Consider the following 6,908-nt stretch of genomic DNA (forward strand, 5'->3'; position numbering starts at 1 on the left):
ATGCATTCTGCTGTCATATATAAATAAAAATAAATAAAAGAAATTGAATCTTTTTTTAATATTAGTTGTAGTTCGACAGAACACCTTTATTTATTTGTATGTGGTGCTGAGGATGAACGTGCTAGGTGAGTGCTCTACTAATGAGCCACAACCCCAACCCCAAGAAAATGAATCCTAATTATATACATCCTTAAGAATATTATGTGTTTGTGAACTTCATATAAATAAAATCACATTGTGTTATGTCCTTTGTGACATGACTATTTTATTTCATTTTTTAAATATATTTTTTTAGTTGTTGATAGACTTTATATGGTGCTAAGAATCGAACCCAGTGATTCACACATGTCAGACTCTACTACTCAGCCCCAGTCCCAGCCCCTATTTCATTTATTTTTTTGTTGGGGATTGGACCCAGGGATGTACCACTGAGTTACATCCCCCAGCCATTTTGAGACAGGGTGTCTTGAAGTTGCCCAGGTTGGCCTCAAACTTGTGATCCTCCTGATTAGCTGGGATTACAGGCAATCACTACCATGCCTGGTTTAACATTTCTATTAAAAAGTCAACATCAAGTTTTAGAGATTCATGCATGATGATGTTTATAGCTCTTCATTTTTACCATAGGATAGACTATTTCATTGTCTAAATACTTTAAACCAGGTGCAATACACCTATAATCCCAGTGATTCAGAAGGCTAAAACATGATTGTAAATTCAAGGCCAATCTTAGCAATTTAGCAAAGCCCTATTAAAAAGGACTGGGATGCCGAATGCTTTCTTAGCTATAAGGAGGCTGATTCATAGTGGGATAGGGAGCGGGAGCAGGAGAGGAATAGACAAACTCTAGATAGGGCAGAGAGCTTGGAGGGGAAGGGAGAGGGCATGGGATAATTAATGATGGTGGAATGTATATAATGATAATTACTATCCAAAGTGTGTGTGTGTGTGTGTATAAAGATTTATGACGAATTGGTGTGTATACAACCAGAGATATGAAAAAATGTGCTCTATATATATAATAAGAATTGTAATGCATTCTGCTGTCATATATAAATAAAAATTACATTAAAAAAAAGACTGGGGTCCTCTCTTTCTGCGTTCTGATCATCATGTGAACTTCCCTCTACCACACTCCTCTTCCATGATATTCTGTCTTACATGGAGCCCCGAGGAATGGAGCCAGCTGTCAATAGAAAGACCTCTGAAACCATGCTTCTTGTGCTCCATGTAGCATCCAGAATTGGAAGAGAAGTGTGTGAGAGTCTACCTTGTAGAAAACAGAAGCTAACAGATTGTCAAAAGAAATAAGATTACCCATTTACCAATTAGATAAACTATAAAAGTGCCTTGTTTATGTGTTAATCATCAAGTTGAATGATTAACTAGGTCTTAACCAGTGACAGAAGTTAATCCCCAGTCCAATTTCATCAGAAGACTTAGGTGTTTCTCCAGTACTCCAAACCAAAATCCAAATATAAAACTAAGCTCAGTGAATATTCTCGGAGCATTTAATCTGTTCTCTGGGGCATTGACCAAGGCACTGTCATGTATTACCTCATTTAACCTCTACAGCTTCTCTTGAAGACAGGGAAGTACCAGTTCTAAAGTTCAGGAAAACGGCATCTTAAATAACCACAATGAAATGAACTGTTAGTGAAGGGTTCAGAGCATGCTGTCCCAGGATGTTGGGTATTTTAAGTTGCAGGAGTTTGAAAAACAACACATGCAAGAACGATTTATGACCTTCCCTTAAAGTCCTAAGTCAAGAGGAAAGAAGTACCTTCATGTCTAATGACAGAGAGCCACAACAGTCTGGCCAGGTTACCTATCCCTGAGCTCATGCACCACAGGAATGAAGTTATACAGACTTCAGGGATGGCACCTTAAAGTCTAAGAAATGGCTCACTCTCAAGTCTACAAGTAAATTATGACCACTGACAAAGAACAGGTTGGAATGTAGCCTTTGGATCCCTTTGTAAAGTCCTTTGTTCTTCCTGTCAGCACAGGCAGAATCACTGCCTTTGGGACTAGAGTTCCCTGCTTTTCTCTTTTGCTAACAAAGCAATAAAACAGTTTCCTTTTTCTAAAAAAAAAAAAAAAAAAAAAGCACCTGGATGCAGTTTAGTGGTAGAGCAAACCTGGGTTTAATCCCTAGTATTGCAAAAAATAATGTTTTAATGAAGTATATTTGTTTACAATTTACTTCCAGGAGAATTCCTGTACCTATGAATGGTGCATACATGCATGGTATATCCTGGAAATAGAAATGCTGGATCACTGGATGTATAGCAGGTGCTTTGATTTCAATGTGCATCCCTTCCCAAATTCATGGAAACAATCTTCATTGCAGTATTGCAGTGGTATTTAAAAAGTGGGTCTTTTGAGAAATGATTGAGGAGGGTTCTGTCCTTGTGAATGAATTAATGCTCTTATAAAAGGAACTTTAAGAGAGTTACCTCTTCAGCACTCTTCCCCTTTTGCCCTTCCACATTCTGCCCCCTGAGATGTTTGTTCCATCTGGACAATGCAACAACATAGCACCAACTCGGAAGCACAGAACAAGACCTCACTAGACACTGAACCTATCAGCACCTTGATGTTGGACTTCTCAGCCTCCCCCAGAACTGTGAGGAATAAATATCTACTGTTCATAAATTATCCAGTTTCAGCTACTTTGTTATAACAGCACAGTGGACTGTGACACTAAGTGATACCAAACAGTTTCCCAAAATGATTCTAGTACTTTATAAATCTACTAGCAGCAATTGAGGATTCCCTTGCTCTACAATCTTCAATATTGTGGCATTGTTCAAACAGGAAAATTTTACCTGTCCATTGGTTGTGAAATAGTACTCTGATATGCTTTTAATTTGTATCTCCTGGGTTACTAAGGAGACTGAGCATCTTATAACTTCACAAATATTTTGTGAATGTATACTTGTCTTTTGTTTTCTCACTTTTTTTTTTTTTTTTTTTTTAAGCAGTGCCAGAGATTGAGCTCAGGGCATGCTAGGCAAGTGCTACTGAGATATACTCCCAGCCCCTTGCCCTCCAAGACTTAGTTTTGCTTCATACATATAGATCTTTAATCTACATAAAATTGATTTTTTTTTTTTTTTGCAATGCTGGGAATGAAACCCAGGGCATGTTAGGTAAGCACCCTGTCACTGAACTACATCCCCAGACCCCCCCCCAAAAAAAATTTGATATTTATTGGGAAAAGGAATTCAACTTTTTCCCCCACGTGGATGACTATTTATCTCAACATAATTTATTAAACGACCCACCTTTTTCAAACTATCTTTTCTAAATTGTTTCTATGTCTTCATTAGTTTATTTTGGTGGGGGAGGGCACATACTGGGATTGAACCCTGGGGAACTCTACCCACTGAGTTATATCCCCACACCTTTTTATTTTTTATTTTGAGACAGGGTCTTGCTAAATTGCTGAAGCTAGCCTTGAACTTGAGATTCTATGCTTCAGCCTCCAGAATTGCTAGATCACAGGTGGGTACCACCATGATCAGCCTATTTCTGTGTTCTTTTTTTTTTAATATTTGTTTTTTTGTTATAGTTGGACACAATACCTTTATTTTATTTATTTTATTTTTTTGTGTGTGTGGTGCTGAGGATTGAACCCAGGACCTCACATGTGCTAGGCAAGCGCTCTACCACTAAGCCACAACCCCCCAGCCCCTGTGTTCTTTATTCTGTTCCTTTGGTCTGTTTTTTTTCCCCCTTTGCTAATACCATAGCATTTAACTTTCTATACTTTTTTTTTTTTTAAGAGAAACTTCAGACCTCATCCACTATATGTTTTTTTTTTCTTTTTTTTAAAGTGAGAGAGGGGAGAGAGAGAGAGAGAGAATTTTTAATGTTTTATTGTTTAGTTCTCGGCGGACACAACATCTTTGTTGGTATGTGGTAGCTGAGGATCGAACCCGGGCCGTACGCATGCCAGGTGAGCGCGCTACCGCTTGAGCCACATCCCCAGCTCCAACTTTCTATACTTTTATTATAGTTTTATATAAATGTCCTTGCTTGTTCTTCAATAATTGTTTTGGTCTTTTACTTTTATCGAATATTTAGTCTGCCTATAAAAATAACCCAGCTAGGATTTTAAAATTTCATTAAATCTACAACTCAGTGAGGAGAGAACTTACATGATTTTCCTGTCCTAAAACATGAGATATTTCTCTATTTAGTTTTTTTTTTTAATGTTCTTTGATTGTATAGTTTTTCTTCATAGAGTTTGCACTTCTTTGGTTAGATTTGTTTCTATATTATTGATATGATACAGTATACTTTTTAAATACCTAATTAACTTTTTTTTTTGAACTTTTTAATATTTTTTTTTTAGTTTTCAGCGGACACAACATCTTTGTTTGTATGTGGTGCTGAGGATCGAACCCGGGTTGCAAGCATTCCAGGCAAGCGCCCTACCGCTTGAGCCACATCCACAGCCCCTAATTAACTTTTGGTTGTTGTTGTTCTGGTGGGTGGTGCTGGGAATTGAACCCAGGGGCCTTGCATGCCCTGCAAGCATCTACCGCTGAGCCATACTCTCAGCTCTTTAATTTTCTAACATCTTGATGGATAGAAGTGAAATCACTTTTATCTATTTTATATACAGCAGACTTTGTAATCTTTCAATCTATTAATAGATTTTTTTGTTTTATCTAAAATCATATCACATATGTATAATGCCAAGTTTGTTTTTTCTTTTCTAGTTATTATAACTTTCATTTCCTGTATTACTGTACCCTCAGGAATTTGAGTAAGTTGTCAGCTTGGAGAACAACTCATCTTTGTGATTGATCTGAAAAAAGAATGCTTCCTTCTACAATTATTCTGTGTCAATTAAAAAGAAAAAAAATTAAAGAATGCTTTCATTGTTTCACCGTGAAGTACTATGTGTGCTTCATGTTGTTTTTTTAAATAAACTTTTATCAAGAAAATAAACTTCTATGTCTAATTTGCTAAGTGATCTTATGATGAACGAACATTACAATTTATTAAACATTTTTCTTTTTTTTTTTTTAAGAGAGAGGAGAGAGAGAGAGAGAGAGAATTTTTAATATTTATTTATTTTTTAGTTCTCGGCGGACACAACATCTTTGTTGGTATGTGGTGCTGAGGATCGAACCCGGGCCGCACGCATGCCAGGCAAGCGCGCTACCGCTTGAGCCACATCCCCAGCCCTATTAAACATTTTTCATGCAAGGTTTGTTAGCCTCAAGGTATTTGGGATTTTCTGTTCTTTCAATAAGTATGGAATTGTCTATTAACCTGAGTACTTGATAACATTCACTCAAAATGTGGTCAGGGTCAGATGCTAGGCATTTTTGTTGTGGGAAGACGGTTATATACAGATTCAATTTCTTTAATTCATTATAGCATTAGCCATATTTTGCATTCCTTCTTTACTTAATTTTAGTAAATCAGGTTTTCCTAGTTACTTTCAAATAAAATTGTTCATAACATTAATTTTTTTATGTTTCATTTCTATTCTTTCTGGACTTATAACACCATTTTCTTCCTGTATTGTTTATTTTTTTTTATTTTACCTAGCTATCTTACCAAAGAATGGTCTCCTTTTTACTCTTTTATAACTATTTTGATTGTAGATTCTATTACATGACTGAATTCTAGTTCATTAGCTTTTGTTCTCAGCTATATTTTTTCCAGCCTCTCTAATTTGGGGGATGGATATTCTACTTTTAATAGTTTCTTTCACTTGCTTTTAAGCTCTAAGCATTTATATTGCATTTTTAAAGAAACTCAGAGGAAAACATTTACTTAGTGCAGCCTTTCCTATGCTTTCATTCCTTCCTGGAAGTCTGTGTGCCCTGGTATCATCCTTTAAGCCTGAATAACTTTCTTTAGTTTATTTGTTTTGTTTTTGGGTTTTATTTTTGTACCAGGGATTGATCCCAGGGGTGCTGGGCCACATCCTCAGCCCTTTTTCATTTTTTATTTTGAGACAGAGTCTTGCTCAATTGCTTAAGGCCTTGCTAAATTGCTGAGGCAGGCCTCAAACTTGCAATCCTCGGGCTGGGGATGTGGCTCAAGCGGTAGCGTGCTCGCCTGGCGTGCAGTGCGGCCCGGGTTGGATCCTCAGCACCACATACCAACAAAGATGTTGTGTCCGCCGAGAACTAAAAAATAAATATTAAAAATTCTCTCTCTCTCTCCCCCCCTCACTCTCTCTTTTAAAAAAAAAAAAAAAAAAAAAAAAAAAAAAAAAAAACTTGCAATCCTCATGCCTCAATCTCCTGAGTCACTGGGATTACAGGCATATGCCACCATGCCTGGCTTTAGTATTTCTTATAGAGCAGTACTGCTGGTGACTAATAGTCTTGGTTTTTTGTTTTTTTTTTTAATCTGAAAAATATCTATTTTGTTTTCACTCCTAAAGGATATCTCCATTAGATATTGGAGTCTTCTGTGACAGGTTTATTTTTTTATTTTAGCACTTTCAAGATGTCCTACTACTTTCTGGCCTTTGCATTTTTATAATGAGAAATTCAGTCTTTTGAATTATTATTTCCTTATGTCCAGCCTCTGTCCCCCATGTCTTCAAGATTTTATTTTTATCTTTGGTTTTCAACATTTTGGCTTTGATGTATTAGTCAGTATTCTCCAGAGAAACTGAACCAATAGGATATACAGAGATATATAAGAAGCTCACACAATTATGAAGGCTAAGATGTTTCACAATATGCTGTCTGTAAACTGGAGAACTGGGAAATCTGGTGTTAAAATTCAGTCTGAATCCAAAGGTCCAAGAGCTGGAGGTGGTACTGGTAGTGGTGCTGGTGTTAAGTTCCAGAGTCAAAAGACCCAAGAACCAAGAGCTCCTATGTTCAAGGGCAGGAAAAGAGGGATATTTGAGCTGAAGGGGA

The sequence above is a fragment of the Ictidomys tridecemlineatus genome, chromosome 3 (assembly GCF_052094955.1).
Source record: "Ictidomys tridecemlineatus isolate mIctTri1 chromosome 3, mIctTri1.hap1, whole genome shotgun sequence".
Taxonomy (NCBI): domain Eukaryota; kingdom Metazoa; phylum Chordata; class Mammalia; order Rodentia; family Sciuridae; genus Ictidomys; species Ictidomys tridecemlineatus.